The sequence below is a fragment of the Xiphophorus hellerii genome, chromosome 13 (assembly GCF_003331165.1).
Source record: "Xiphophorus hellerii strain 12219 chromosome 13, Xiphophorus_hellerii-4.1, whole genome shotgun sequence".
NCBI classification, from domain to species: Eukaryota; Metazoa; Chordata; class Actinopteri; order Cyprinodontiformes; family Poeciliidae; genus Xiphophorus; species Xiphophorus hellerii.
The window spans coordinates 26,094,799-26,112,039 of record NC_045684.1 but is presented as its reverse complement, the minus strand read 5'-3'; positions in this window follow the sequence as shown (position 1 = coordinate 26,112,039).

Below are 17,241 nucleotides of genomic sequence, written 5' to 3'. Positions count from 1 at the left end.
GCTCCGGTTCCAGTCAAATCTCACTCTAAGCATGAAAGACAAAGGAACCTTGTTTTGAAAAGGGCTGTCACACAAAGGACACACACGCGCTCTCTCTCCCTCTCACACACATTATGGTTTAATGTTCTTGATCCTACATTGTAGGCCTCAAAGTTGCCACAAGGTGGAAGCAAATTAAACTAAAAGAGTAGGCTACAATGTCAGTTTTAGGGTTTTAGTGTATAAATGAGTTGGTCTTTTCAGGTTTTAAAATACAAAAAAAGTCTCCATTGCAAAATGCTATTATAAAAAAGAGTAAACCTAACTGGCAAAGTTATTAATTATATTCTCCCGAAAAATCCCAGATAGGTGCATAATTTTTCAAAACTTTTTTCTTTGGTTTGCATTATTGTTTGTATTCTGATTATTCCTGGGTTGTGTATTTTGTGTTAAATAAACCAGGGACACTGCACAGCTTTTGCATTCGTCAAGGATTTGGATTGTTTACATCAAGACTAAATTGTTTTGATTACCTACAATATATGTATATATCTAGAATACTGGCATCAAATTAACATCTAATTGTGTGTTAAACTGAAATCTAACAAAGGTCTATTTTAAACTGCAGATCATTCAATGTCTGTTATTACCCATCCTACTGCCTCCTACTGGCTTGTTTGTTCCAGAGAGTTTCCATGAGAGATTGATGAGCTTATTTATCTGAAAAATCCTGTACGCCTTAAAACCCTGCTGATGGAGAGGAGGAGCTTTGGATGGTCAGTGTATTGTGAGCTGCAGAACTCTGAGTGGCTCAACTTGGTATCAGTCCAACCTTTATTACCGGCAAAACAGGAATCCTCCCTGAAGCCACAACCCATTTTAATACTTAAAGATAAGGAATTTAATTTAGATTCTGAAAGTATACAGAATTAGATTGGTAGCTATAACAACAACATTTAGATAAACACAGGTGGATCAAAGATTCGGATGACATGATGGGAGTTGTGTTTATGTTAGGTTTAAATTACCTAAACACAGACACAAAGAAGAGACAAGAGTCAGAACTTAAGTTTTACCTGCAGGGAGAACACAGTTGAAACCCAGTTTCAGATTTCGGCCTATGCTCTGAAGTTTCAACTGAGTCTTTCCCTGCTTTTATTAGAATTAGGAACTCCCTAGTTACATGTCAGTGTGCAGCCCTGAAGGGAGGGGCAACAAAAAACAGCTGCACACTCACATGAACACAACTCATTCATCCAACCTTCAAAAGCATATTTCATAAGATAAGAGTGCCAGTTTGCAGTTTCTCTAGGCCATCACCGCTGGAACGTCTCGTTCATGGTACCCTCCTCTTCACTCCTCAGCAGGCTCCGTCCCACAGTTTCCTGCAGACGTCTCTCACAAAACAGACATAAATTCCAACAGTCCTCAAATATAATGATTAGTATTTATATAGGTTATTTTAATTCTATCAGTTTATTTTTCCAAAAATTTTCTCAAAGTACTGTACATGAGAAATGTTGGCAATACTATTAATACAATGTCAAAAGGATGTTAGATCACGCATTCATTTATCCAGATTTAAGTTCATCATTGCAAAGTAACATTCACTCAGAGGGGAGATATTCTACAATAGAACACTGTACAGAATACAAATGGGCCTTGAAGTAATATTTTTGTCTATACCAGTATACCAGTATTGGTATAAATGAAAACTGCAAAACATTGAAATATTGGCATGGAAATTAATTTCAGTACATAAGAAGTTAAAAGGATCATCAAACAGAAGGTGAAGGAAAAGTGGCAGAAGTAACAGGAAGAACAAAAAGGAAGACACAATGGAAAGTAGATAAGATGAGAGGTGGTGGTGGTGGGGGAGGGGGGCAGGAGAGAAGATACGGTAGACTCACATTTGGTCACCCTGAACAGCACATTTAGAATGGGGTAAAATAACACAAGAAATTGTGGACTTTAGCATGAAAAGACAGTTGAACTGCACATTATGTTATACTGTAAGAAATACAATGTTGCCAGTCCTGCAATGGAGTGGTGACTGGAGACCTGCCTTTCACCCGTTGACCACTGGAGACAGGCATCCTGCAAGGATCAGCATGTTAGATAATGGATGTAACAAATATGACAAGGAAAGATATATTTCTATTCAAAACCTTGAAAATATTTAAGCAATGAAACCATTCTGAACTATTTGCAGCATTAGAATACCAAATAGGAATTTCAGGCGAAGACTAATTTTAATGGCTCCAAGTTGACAGTAAAAGTGGAAACCATTATTCATTATTATCTAACAGTTATTGTTAGTATTATTGATACAACAGTTGATGAAAATTTATCTGACTTCCTGAACAGGTATGGGGAAATTATAAAAACCCTGAAAATAGATGACCAACAGTCTTCTTACAACAAAAATGCCATTGTAGAGTAAGAGAATGGATCTGCTTTGACAGCACTTGAACCTTTACTTCCTTACACACCCAAACCAAGTCTCTTATCAGATCAGAGCCCTGTCAAGCGAGTTTGTATCTGATGTCATAGACTGATCCACCCACTGATTTTTCTGTGAACTGCAAGAAATTGCCTAATTAGGTGAGAGATCTTATAAAGCTGTCCTCCATGAGCATCTGTCCAACTGCTCTCAATCAGTCATAGGCAACCCTGAGACACAAAGTGACCTAATGAACCCAGTAGCCAGACCAACACAAGAAAATTACCAACTTTTTCAAAGTGAAAATTTAGAACAGTCCTAAACTACTCTAAGCAACTCTGACTCTGACTCAGTCAGCCAACCTCAACCTAATCTGTCCTCCAACCTGCCACAGGGATGTGTGATGCAAAAAGTGATTGTAGAGGATACAGTCCGCAATAAAGCTCTTGTTTCACAGATAAGTGCCTCTTTTTGTTTGAGGCAGTTTTCAGGCAAACTGCATTGTCCTAGTCATGAGGCTGATTTTAATACTTTGCACAACAGCTTTCAGCAGACTCCTCTCTAAAGCTTAGAACAGAAGTGGTTCACTCAGAGGGGAGATATTAGTGAAGCAGACCTGACACCTTCTGCATCTGCTTCACTGGGGAAGTGAGTGTTGGGATAATGCTTCAGCTCAAAAACAAAAAGATAAACCACCTTCATTCACTGAGCTACTGCTATAGATGTGAGTTGCAGAGGACAATCATATCGCAAAAGAGAGCAGAATGAAAAAACACTTTGCTGCTGTCAGACCAAGAGTAGCCCCTGGCACTATTGTTGCAACCTCTGACCTCTCTGAGCCCACAATGCAAGGCAATCTCACTGACGTGACCCCAAATAAAGTCAGCTGACAAAACAGAAACCCCAAAAAATAGTTCAACCTGTTGTTTCCCAAAATGGTCTGGTCACAGAATTAAAAGCACACATTGCTGAGCTTCACAGTTATCTGGTTAAACTAAAATCAACAAACCTCACAAAGAAAAGTGCTAGTGCACCTAAAACTAAAACATAAACTAAAACTAAAGTTTCTGAACAAACTGTGACAGTCCAAACTGTAAAGAGAACTTTAAGTCTTGGTGTTGTCAATGAGGCATGGATGGTCATATAATTTCAGCATGCTCCAATGAGATAAATACATCAATTGTTGCAAAAAACGTTTCTAGAAAACGTATACAAATTTCTGAGTTTGAAAAGTCAAAAGGTTTTATCTTTTCACACTCAGAAATGTCTGTTTTTTCTATAACTTTTCTGAGCATAATCTCACAATTTCTGAGTTTTTTGGCAGAAATGTATCATTTCTTTTTTTTCTATCTGCAGTGGCTCTAATGTGTCGTGGTACGATGGTCGTAGGCCTAACACAAGCCTTTAATTTTACTCTTGTTGCAGTTTGATCCAGTTTGATTTTTTTTTTGTTTTGTTTTTTTTACCCCTCTAGGGTTTTTTTTTGTGGGCTCTAGTGTCCCTTATATCACAGTAGGCTGACAGGAAACAGGGAAGGAGAGTGGGGAAGACATGCGGCAAATGTCGTCGGGTCCGGGAGTCGAACCCGCGACGGCCGCGTCGAGGACTCAAGGCCTCCAAATACAGGTCGCGCTAACCCCTACGCCACCACGGCACGCCCTACAGCCAGGTCTGTTTGACCTGTTTAATCAGTTTTTGTCATGTATAAGATAGACGACTGTCACCAGTCTTAAATATTGTGGTTATGTAACCGTGCATCAGTGTGCATGTGAGAAGATAAAATGGATGGAAGAAAGACACAGAATAATTTTATCCTTAATAATTATCTACTTTCTGCTACATAAAACAAAAACAAAAAATCAGAAAATTGCTTGCATTTTAATTGGTTGGAGTGCAGCAGGCGGGGTTTGCACAATTGGTTGTATATTTATATTTAAATCTTAAGAAGTTAGTCATCGGGATTACTTGTGATTAATGTCAAAGGGGCGAGGGGAGTACACAAATAGGGGAAATAGGAAAATGAATTTAACACTAACAAATAACTACACATGACTAGAGTAACTTAGAAAGGACTAAAGTAAAACACAAACAAAGCTAATCTAATCAAAGACTCAGATAAGCATCAAGTGTTTTATAATTTCATGGGTCTCACACTTGAAAAGGAGGACTTGAAGAGACTTCAGGATTTCATTCAATCTTTTTTATTTTCACCAGTGAGTGTGAATCAAAGAGGTGAAAAACCTACAAAACATACATTTTTAAACATACATTTTAGACATTTGGTCTAAAGTTAATCATTTATCTTAATGATCAATTCCATTTTTAACCTTAGACATACATTTCTTTCACAATTTTAACCATGAATTCAAGTATTAAATTATTGAATTCTGTTTGGTTGATCAAACAAATCCAAACATTTTAGAATAAAATTTTTTTTCTTTTCCTCAAGACATAAGTTTTTACATTAAATATCTTAAATATGCATTTAATAGAGACAAACTGTAAAAAAAAAAAAACAACAAAAAAACTAGCAGTGCAAACTATTCCTTCAATAAATTCTGCATTTCTTTTTATCAAATGCAAAACCAAAGTCAAATTACATTTCAACTGAGTCCAGTGAACATCTTACCAGTAGTCCTTGTTTAATTCAAGTCCTTTGCCCATGAAATGCTGCTTTGGAGACGGTGTTTGCCTTCCTCAGCTCTGTTGCAAAACCAGCCAAATGCTTGATGGATTCCTTATATTACCTGAGTTGAGGGTGCTGCTGATTGGACCAGATTTTATTTACCTGCTGAGAAGTTGCTGCAGAGTGGCACACTAACGTGTGTGTTCATGCACCCACATCTGAACCCATGAGCAGACTGCGCAACAATAAGGCAAGCAGTAATCAAAGCTGGAATCAAACCCAAAACAATTCAGGATCTGACAATTAACTGCTTTAGTATTTCAAAATATACAGGTAATATATAGGTAATGGCAGAGGAGGAGAAGATATGACTGAAAAAGGACATCAAAGTTTAAATTATGGCTAATAAAATGTGTTTCATACTTTGGTACAGGACAGCAACAGGTCCTTATACATTTGAACTAATACATCATTGCTGGAAGTATCTGCAGCAGAGGGAAGCCTGATCAGAGGACAGCTTGAACCAAAGATCTGGGGAGAGTATGATTGCATACATAGTTTTGAATTTTTGCTGTCACAAAAGAAATACTAAATAATGTTAGAAGTTACATTTGAAACAAAGAGATCAATTCTTCAGCCCTTTAAACTGTCAGTCTTTGCTAGATGTTAAAGTCCATCACTTTGGAAGGGGAGCAAAGTCCTAAACAGAATTCCTTTTTTCTCTTTTAAAGCCGACTGTGCCACAATCTGCATCTGTTCTAATGTAGAAACATTCTAACATAATTAATATGCTGTTTTCTGTAATCATAAACCCATGTGTAGAAAATAACTAACAAAGTTCTGGGTCAAACACTCAACTAATGTGGAAAATGAAAATGTAAAAGCTCCATGGTTTACTTCAGAATGAAACAGGAAACCACTGATTTCAGAGTTTCCTGTTGTCTTGTTTCATGCAGATCATAGAAACAACAGAATCACCCCACCTCTCACTTTCCTACTCACTGAAGAATCTAAGGTCTTACCAAACAGGTAAAGGATTGGAACTTTAACAGAAATCCTGTGTCACCTTGTTATACAATTAGCTGCACAATGCTGGTACTTTCTTTTATTCCCAAAAGCATCACATCATGCTTTTTCAAATACATATGGGTTAAGGGGGATTACTGAAATATGTATAAATATAATTAGTTGTTTTTAGCCCTGCGACAGACTGGCAACCTGTCCAGGGTGACCCCGCCTCTCGCCCGGAACATTAGCTGGAGATGGGCACCAGCAGCCCTCCAGACCCCACTAGGGACAAAGGTGTTAGAAAATGGATGGATGGATGGATGGATAGTTGTTTTTAATACATAGTTTTAAAGAGATCAGATTAAGAGATTCTTGCTCTTTTTTACTGTAAATTAAATTATTTCTGTTTCACACAAAATTCTAGAACTGAGAAAGGACAATTCAGTGTTTGCTGTCAAGAGATAACAGAGACATCTATGCAGTTTTAGTAGTTTTTTTTGGGGGGGGGGGTAAATATAACCATTAAGATCTCATTAAATCATTATTTTATTATTTTTCAGCTTTTGTTATATATTAGAAAATATGACACATTTCTTGACAGCAGTCAGCTTCTGTCTGACTGCTGCCACAGAACTGAAGAAGTCTTGTGACTTTTGCAGAGGAATCTTCAAAAAGTCTCCCCTAACAAACCCTTGTGCTGGTTTACACAAACATTCATGTGTAGTTTGAACAAACCCTGAAAGTTTCTCAAGCAATCTCTTATGAAGTCCTATTACACATGAAAAGAATTTGTGGAAATAAACATACACATTGTCAATTTTGTCTTTTTCTTATGACTTACACATTGATGAAATATATGTTAGATCAAACTGACTTCTGTTTCATTACTAATCATATTAAGATTTAAGTATATTGGACTGGATGTCGTTGGAGTTGACATAACTGAGTTCTATGTCATTTGAATTCCTTGAAGCCAGTTTACTTCCTGTGTAAGGACGTCAACAAATGATTCACTGTCATCTGGGCCATTATTAGCCCTGATATCTCATCTGGTATCTTGTGGGTGAAAAAAGTTGATACTATGGAGAAAAGCTTGACTGCCAAATTTATAATTCTGTGAGAAGCCTGAGGTCAGAGGTATAATTATTATTATGTTATCACTCTAATGATTATCTGCCTTATAAAGCTGTTGTCACCTTATGGTTCTGATCAGAATCATATTTTTTTGCTCTTTATTATTTCAAAGAGAATAAAATCTTGCAGGAAACACTTGGGGTTTTCCTTATCTGCACAGAAGTCTACACTGACCTGAAACCTTTCTTTGTCTGCTTTTATGTGGTTGGCATTGTTTCATGGTAAATGATTCATGACTGATTCCCCTGAATTGTCATTGGCAATGAGTACAAGGAATAAAATGTAAAATCCCTTAACCTGAATTAAAAAGGGCAACGTCACTCTGACCAATGAGGGTGTAGGATCAAAGAACCATTCTTACCTAGAATACCTCAGAGTTTCATTCAAACACTTTCTACATTTGAATTCCTGTTTCTCAAGATCCAGAGTTGCTTAAGCAAAGCAAAACAAAAGAAATGTATCATCTTGGAAGTTTTTGAGATTTTTGTTTTTTTTCTGTGCTTGAATATTTATCTGTGCTTAATTTTTTTGTTCGGTTTCTGCTTAGTTTATTTTCTTATTAGATTAGTTTACAGAATAGAATAGAATAGAATAGAATAGAATAGAATAGAATAGAATAGAATAGAATAGAATAGAATAGAATAGAATAGACTTTTCCCTCCAAGGGGAAATTGTAGCACTGTTGCCTTGCAGCAAGAAGGTCTGGGGTCTTTCTGCATGAAGTTTGTATGTTCTCCCTGTGCATGCTGGGTTCTCTCCGGGTTCTCCGGCTTCCTCCCACAGTCAAAAAACATAATTGCTAGGTTAATTTCTCTCTCTAAATTTCCTAGGTGTGAGTGTGGGTGTGCATGTGTGTGTGTGTGTGTGTGTGTACATGGTTGTTTGTTCTGTCTGTCTCTGTGTTGCCCTGCGATGGACTGGCGACCTGTCCAGAGTGACCCAGCCTCTCGCCCGTTGACAGCTGGAGATAGGCACCAGCACCCCTCCTAACCCCACTAGGGACAAAGGTATAAGAAAATGGATGGATGGGCAAATTAAATTGTTGATTTTCCGAGTTAATGTTTAAAGCTCCAGTTTATTCTCCAGCTTCTTCCTGTAGCTACACCTCAATAACTCCCTTGTTCCCTAAAGGCTCTTTTTTCTTGCTTAACAGTTCCTTTGGTGATTCAGGGTTTGTTAATTGGGAAGCATCTCACTGTTCTGGTGGTTCTGTCCACAGAGAAGTTTATGTAGTCAGTCACACACTCAGTCATGGCATTGATGTCATCTCCATGTGGCTGGCAGAGAGTAGCCCAATCAGTTGCTTTAAAATAAGCCTTGAGTGGCTCTTCTGCTTCCTGTGACCAGTTCCTAACAACCATCTTTCTAACAGGTAGATGCTTCACCAGAGGTTTGTATTCAGAGCAGGGAAAAATAAGATTATGATCAATCCAATCCAATGCTTGGATGTGGTGTATAAGTGCATATGGAAGTGTTGAAGTGCAAAAAGACAGACAAACTCAAATGTGCAAAAGGAGGGGAGCTGAGACCTGGCAACAAAACACCACAAGCATCAAGCGGCAGAGTGGACGCTGAAGGCGACCCAGAAGGTGGAGACGGCCAAGTTTAAATGTTCTGTGCTCCAAATTAACAAATCAGCAGCACCTGTAAAGGGGAGGAGAACAAAGACAGACAACAAGACACCTGCAACCCAGCCCATAAGGCCCAGGGCCGTAACACCCCCACCCTTAAGAAAAGGGCCCCAAAGGGGAACCTTTAAAAAACTCAAAACAAATATGAATTAAAAATGTTTGGGCTGGTAATATATTACCAAAATTTAGTGTTCAGGATAACCGCCGTCACATTGTCAGCCTCCATGTCCCACAGCCATAAGTTGCTGTGCCCATCATGTCTGTCACTGGTTAGGAAGACTGGCAGAGAATGGTACAGCAGCTGAAACAGGACATGTTCTTACTGCTTCAACACCCTCAAGGTACCTTAAGAGGAGAAAACCCACTTACGAACACAGACCTGACACCCAAGTGACCTACCACAGGTTCACAGCCAAATCAAAATGGATTCACCCAAATACCACTCGCCAAAGCAATAACCAGCAATCCAACCAGATTTGAACTGGTGTTACCCAACACAAAAGGTCACAGCAACAAGTGGTCCACTACCACAAAACGTTGCTACACAAGTCAGGTAACCAACCAAGTGACCAACACAATATGGAGATCGATACCCACAACACAATCACCCTTAGCATGGTCCAGCACCATACTTGAATTTACTGCTGTCTCTCAGCCACCAACACCAAAAGGTCACATCACTGCTTTACAAAGTTTCTCCAGGATTCTCCTCATCACATAATGACCAACAAAACATGGACAACCCCAGCAACAACACAACAACCACAACAACCCCAGCATGGTCCAGCACCATACTCTCATGGGATTCCAACAAAAACGTGGGCCAACTCCTCCACCAGAATGGTCATTTCACAACCAGGAACAAAGCACACTTTTTCCTTCCACTGAACTTGAAGCTCGAACAAGTCCGTTTACTGCCCACCGGACAATACAGTAACACTCGCCATTAAAGGGGGAGACGAATTTAGACAAAGCTTCAACACACCAACCTCAAACAAATTTAAAATTTCTAAAAGTGCCGATCACATTTCCATGTGACACTCAAGGCAAGATCTTAACTGCTCCTAGCACACATATCCAAGATGTTTTAACCATTAAAACCTCAACCTGATCCATGGTTTATAACTGCAAACAAGTGACAATTCAATGCACAATAAAAACTTCAAAAGCGACCATCCACAGTGTGCCCCTGCTAACTGCCTAGCGAAGAAGCTTACAAACTCATCCCTAGTCTTCGGGAGGCGTAGCTTTGGGTTGCTATGCTTTTAAAAACCAGTGGCACGATAAAGGTGACCAGCAGACCGTCACCCCCTCGAAACCATGGAATGCTCCCAAGCCGATGAAGAGAAAGGGGATAGGGAAGCTTTACCCGCCGTACCTCCACACTAGGAAATAACCAAATTAACAAATCAGCAGCATCTGTAAAGGGGAGGAGAACAAAGACAGACAACAAGACACCTGTAAACCAGCCCATAAGGCCCAGGGCCATAACAAACATAGATATAGTTGTACGTCAAAAGTAAAAAAAACAAAAAACAAATTCAGCCAGTCCACCAGCAACTAAAAATGCTTTAGCATCTATTATATGTTTTATGGGAGCTTCAATCCTTCAGTGTTTATAATAAGATGCTGCAAATGGTCTTTAATTTGTGGTGGAAAGAGGAATATCTTATGCCATTATCTGTTGGGTCATTAGAGCCAGTAACTTCAAAAATCTCAACAAACTGAAAAAGAGGGTAGGTTTTGTTCTACGGACTTTTTTTATCCTCTGGAGATGATTGCGCAAACAAGGATTTTTAAATGTTTTTCATTGCCAAAATGCAAAATTGTGGCAATCTGTGGTTAAAAATGCACAATAATTAGTTTTTGTTTGTTGCCAAAAATGCCACCAGAGACTTCAGGATCAGTCAGGATACTAACTGATTAGTTAGGACTCTAACTGATTAGGATACTAAACAGTGAAACAGAAACAGTAGCATGTTTCAACAGACAAACTCTACAGAGAAATGCGCATGAATATTCTAATCCAGGACCTCCTTCCTGCAAGGCAACAAGGCTAATGAAAGCCCCACTGTGCAGGTGGAGTATACAACAAATACTAAAAGACAAGTTTACCTAATGGACTGTATGGTTGTCCATTTGATAGAACTGTTGCCTTGCAGCAAGAAAGTCCTCGGTTGGAATCTGGCTTGTGGTCTTCCTGGATAGAGTTTGCATGTGCATGTGTGCTCAACAACATAACTGTTAAAATGGATTGTCACTCTAAATAGTCATTAGTTGCAAGAATAAGCGGGGATGGACAATGGATCAATGGAAGTTTGCGTGAATTTAGATTTTAATTTTGATCCTCTCCCCAGAGCCTCACAAGATGTAACAGGACTTTCTCACTTCTTTTTATCTTCTTCACAAAAATATTCCCTTTTTGGTCAATGTAAGGTGTCCTGAGATGATTTGCAGATAAGCTGTGAATTGTTTTTGTGAAGAGGATGATGAGAAGAAGAGAAAATCTGCTGCAATTTCCTGTGTGACTCTGGGGAGAGTATCAGGTCTTTTTTTTAAGATGGTGGGACTTTACTTGTACCATTTTTAGAAACAGGAAAAAGCAACATGATGTGGCACAACAGAAAGGGATTTTTTATCAAGTCAACTTAAATCCTAATTTAAAATAAGGAAGAAGCTGTGTTTGAAAGTGAACTGAGACCACAAGATGGGCAGATTCTGGAAATAACACATCTCTTTCACATCCTTCCTGTGTTGCTCTCAGGTATCCCCCCTCCTACTTACATCAGTAGGAGGGGGGGCACATCACTGGAAAAGTATGTTTACTCAATCTTACACTAACATTTGAATTCATACAATAATGGAATACCAGTGTTTTATGATTCATTTTGATGGACTTCCTACACATCACTGGAAAAGTATGTTTACTCAATCTTACACTAACATTTGAATTCATACAATAATGGAATACCAGTGTTTTATGATTCATTTTGATGGACTTCCTACACATCTTCTCAAAAAGCTCCATCTTAGTGTAACTTTCATGCATGGATCACAGCAATATATATATATTTTAAAGCTTAAAATCAGTTAGGATTATGTGGACAGTGTGTGTGATTCCAGTTTACAGCATTTGAATAAACCCATTGATGTTCTTTGAAGAAATTTTTTTTTTTCATCAATAGGAAAGAATTAGTGCATTATCTTGACATTTTTGACAATGCTGATGGTGCATCATAAGATTTTACAGTGGGACATTTATGACTGAAATCACCAAACTAAAATGAATTAGCATTTATGACAGTGAGGTACAGTATGTATGGAAAGTATTCAGGTCTTTTTAAATTTTTCACTCTTTCACTCTGTAAAATCCAGCTTGATTAAAAGCAGAACTCACATTATACTCAAAGGGGATCTGCCACAGGAATTAGGTAAATATGTTACACCACTTAATTTGATAAGAAAATAAATATCCAACCACTCAATATGAAATTTGTTGATTTTTAGCAACAATGATTTATAAAAAAAAATCACAACACTAAGAAATAATAATAGTTATTCTGATAAATACATCAGTAACCAAAAATCTCTCAAAAAATAATTATAGGATAGATTTAAATCACTCAGTTTATATCAGCAAAAACACCTAAATAATAAAATGTCCAAAATTTCCCGTTCTTTATAAAGAGAATAATGTCCGCAAAGGAGTTTCATATCCTCAAAAAAACTAAACAAAGTCCTGGAGTATTTCTCAGTTTTAATCCAAAGTCCCAATCCGAAATGAAAAATCCAAAACGTCAACACGCCCCCCCCAAAAATTAATAAATAAAAAAATAAGAAAAAAGAGTGGTACCACCAAAAATCCCCAAATGGAAAAGTAAAGTCCTGATCTCACCAGGAGCGTCTTTCTTCCCCCTCGGTCGCGTCCTCTTGCACCGGGCGGCGTTTCCTGGGTGCGAATCTAGGACGAACTTTGATTGCTGTTTTATCTCTTTTCTTTGATTTTTTTTTAACTTGTTTTAAACATCTAATCAAGTCAAATCTCCCGCTACACAGATCTGACAGTGTGCGTCTTCCTCTCCGGCCGACGCCACGCCCCTTTTTATTCACTCATTTCAACCACGTCACAACCACGCAGCATGAAGCTGCACAAAATCAGTTTTAAACAGTAGAGATTTGGAATAATTTTAACAATGAAATAACAGCAACTGTTCTACAAAACAGTTCGATACAGTTTCTCTTTTATGTATTTATTCAGAAAAAAATAAACAAACATAGTGGTTATCTTTTTTTCATTGCAGACATTTATTAAAATCAAAATGTTCATATTATTTTCCATGAATATAGACTCAGCATCCCATCTTGACAGAAAAAACAAGAAATGTAGAAATTTGCAAGGATCAATACTTTGCAAATTTGAGCATAGGATCAGTACTGACCTTCAGTTAATACTGACCCTGAGTATTGAGGGCCAGTGTTGAGTAGAAGCTCCCTTTGAGCTGGTACATTCATGAGTTTTCTTGGGAATGATGCAACAAGATTTTCCACACCTGGATTTTGAGATCCTCTCCAGTTCTGTCAGGTTGGATGGTGAACGTTGATGGAGCCATTTTCAGGTCTCTCCAGAGATGCTTAATTGGATTTAGGTCAGGGATCTGGCTGGGCCAGTCAAGAATGGTCACAGAGTTGTTCCAAAGCCATTCCTTTGCTATTTTAGCTGTGTGCTTCTGGTCATTGTCTTGTTGGAAGGTGACCCTTTGGCCCAATCTGAGGTCCTGAGCACTTTGGAAGAAGTTTTCTTCCAGGATCTCTCTGTACTTTGCCGCATTCATCTTTCCTTCAACTGCAACCAGTGGTCCTGTCCCTGCAGTTGAAAAACATTCCGAAAGCATAATGCTGCCACAACCATGTTTCACTGCTGAGTTTGTATTGGACAGGTGCTGAGCCTGGTATGTGTGATTTCCTCCACACATAAAAACCACATGCGTGGAGAAAACCACACATACCACTTAGAGTTAGCACCAAAAAATTCAATCTTCTTCTAGTCAGACCAGAGAATTTTATTTCTCATAGTCTGGGAAACTTTTATGTATTTTTTGGCAAACTATGCAGGATTTCATATGTCTTACACTGAGGAGAGGTTCTGTCGGGCCACTCTGCCATAAAGCCCCACTGGTGGAAGGCTGCAGTGATAGTTGACTTTGTGAAACTTTCTCCCATCTCCATCTCTGGAGCTCAGCTGCAGTGACCTTTGGGCTTTTCTCCCATGATTGCTCAGTTAACTGGGCGGCCAGGTCTAGGATGAGTTCTGGTTGTCCCAAACTTCCTTCCATTTAAGGACTATGGAGGCCACTGTGATCTTATGAACCTTGACTGCTGCAGAAATTATTTTGTAACCTTGGCCTGATCTGTGCCTTGCCACAATTCTGTCTCTGAGCTCCTTGGCCTTACACCTCATGATTCTTACTTGCTCTGACATGACCTGTGAGCTGAGTTTATATAGAGACAGGTGTGTGCCTTTCCTAATCAAGTCCAATCAATTAAATTAAACACAGTTTCTTCATTGGACTCCAGCTGTAGTAGAACCATCTCAAGGAGGGTCAGAAGAAATGGACAGCATGCGAGTTAAATTTAAGTGTCACAGCAAAGGGTCTGAAAATTCATGACCATGTGATATTTCAGTGTTTCTTTTTAAATACATTTTCAAAACTTTCTACATTTCTGTTTTTTCTGTCAAGATGGGATGCTGAGTGTACATTCAGGAGAAATAATATGAACTTATTTGATTTTAGCAAATGGCTGCAGTGAAACAAAAAGTGAAAACTTAAAGGGATCTGAATACTTCAGATATCCACTGTATGTTACAACATGAACATAATATGTGTGCGTTACTTATGAACTGACAGCAGTCTACCATGTATGTGCCTGGTCACGTTTTGTAAACCATGTTTCTTGGACTCTCTTTTGACTTTTTAGTGTTACAGCTACTGGTGCATATCAGAAATCTGTCCGTCCTGACCAATTTCTTCCCGATATATTTTTTTATGACCTTTCTGTGTATCACTGTTCCTGCTGTGAGCCCTGCATTATAAAATGACAGATGTAAATCTCTGGATTGTGCAATCATATTTGCACAGCTCATTGTGCCTAAACTTTTAAAGTTGTGCAAGCAGTCATCAGCTGTTTTATTGCGGTTCTGAGTTATTTGGTAAAATTTCTGTCCTCTGATGGGGACTTTTGCAAGGTCATTTGATTCTTGGTTTCTTTTTTCACATGAACTAATAGAAAGCTTAATAATAAGATCACCTGAATCTTTGTTGCATGTAAAATGTTAACAATCACCATTTTATTATCATATCCACTAAGAGTAAATTGTCTAAAATACTGACTGAAGTATGGCTGTAGGATAACAGTTCACCCTGTAGTCAGTAAGATTTGCAATCGTTCTGCAGACAGTTGTCATGGATGTAATGTGTTTTACTAGAACTATTTCCAATGTCTGTTACTTTTATCCATGTATTTATTTTATTCTAACTCTGTTTTGAGAGCCATGCAGTCCCTGTCAGTTAACAGTTTGGTATTCCATGTTTTACTGAAGGTGACTTTGACGTGTAGACATGAAGCTGACCAGAGAACCTGTGAGTGACAACTGTCTCTTCTTTAGATCTTGACATATTAAGTTAAATATGTCAGGACAGAGGCAGGCCTCATGATTGATCAAATTGATCAATTATCAATTATCAAATTGATCAAAGTCTTGACAATTGCCAGTGATAATAAAAAGATCAGCAAAATACAAATTCTTATTCTTCAAATTCTTATTCTTCATTTAACGATGCAGACAGCATTAAAATGCTGTCTGCATCGTTTTAAACTGTGTGATTGTGAGCGTGAGTGGGAATAAAAATAGCAATGGGTATTTTGTTCCATATAACACAGTAGGAGTGTAACAGGTAAACCTTCTATGGATGCAAACTCAACTAAAAACCCACCTGTATAGGATTGTATTTGAAATGCAGTCAATTACAAATTTATTGCTGGAACCTGACTTAATGTCGTGTTTTGATTGTTGATTCTATGTTGCATTGTGTTTCTGTGTTTGATATGATGTAAAGCACTTTCAAATGCCTTGCTGCTGAAATGTGCTATATAAATAAAATTTTATTGATTGATTGATTGATTTAAACATTTTATCTTATAATGTCTCCATAAATGGATTTATATATTTAAAAAAGCACAGACATTGGACCATAAATGCAGAAAATGATTGGTCCTAGCTTCCAAAACACTCACTCCTGTGAATATGAAAGATTCATACTCACCTGATTATGACAGACTCATTACGTTTTCTGTCAAATATTTAAACTCCACAGCTGACCAGACCAATGATAAGAACTAAGTTTTGCTCATAATTGAGAAACTTTAGCCTGTACCCTTAAGTTAACCTTTCACAATGTAGTAATTTTATTCAGTGTTTGCCTGTTACACATTAAAATCAAATTGCTCGCCTCACAAAATATTTGTACTTTATGGTAAATAAAGAAAAATAAATAATCATAAAATGAAGCACAACTTTACACTTTTGTTGAAAGTCACATGTGGACAGATGAACTGTTACTTCAAATTTAATATCCCTTTCTTAAAGCTGCTCTGATCCCTCAATATGCTGAGGAGAATCATGATACATTTGAGAACTTTTTTGGTCAATTATGAAAAATATTTTGATTGATAATATTATAGTTATTTCGTGCCATTTCAATGTGATGCAGATGGAATACAAGCAACAACATTAAGCACAAATTAAACTTAAATTGTTCTGTGATCACAAGTACCTGAGACTTCATGTAGCACTGACCTCACTGAGTTTCTATACAACCGTTCTCAGGGTGTTTCCCCCTTCACACACAGGGAACAAATGCTTCCTACAATAGATAAAAGTATTTCCTACTATAGAAAGTACTTGTTCACTGTGTGTGTGTGAAGGGGGAAACCCCCTTCACACACATACACACACACAGCTTGCATACTGTATACAGTACATATTATACAAATTGAAATGCTGAGGTTTTTTTTCTCAATATCCGTATGATAAATAGTGGTAACTAAAATGTTGTTGTATTATCTGGAGGAGTGTTTCAGGTCTCTGAATTAAAGGAAGGCTCTAGATGAGTCACAGTTTTACATTGAGGTCTGTCTATTTTAAACTTTGGGGAAGTGACATATTTCTCTCTCTGAGTAGAACATCAGAAAGACTTCATTTTTACTACTGTGATAGAATTTATGCAGACACAAAGTTTTTGTGATGTTTTTAAACACCTGTTGATGACGGTGTGTGTGCGTGTGTGTGTGTGCTCGAGAAAGAGTAAGTATTAGATTCTGCTAATTGTGTGTGTCTGTTTTGTGGTGTAAAATGGTTGCGA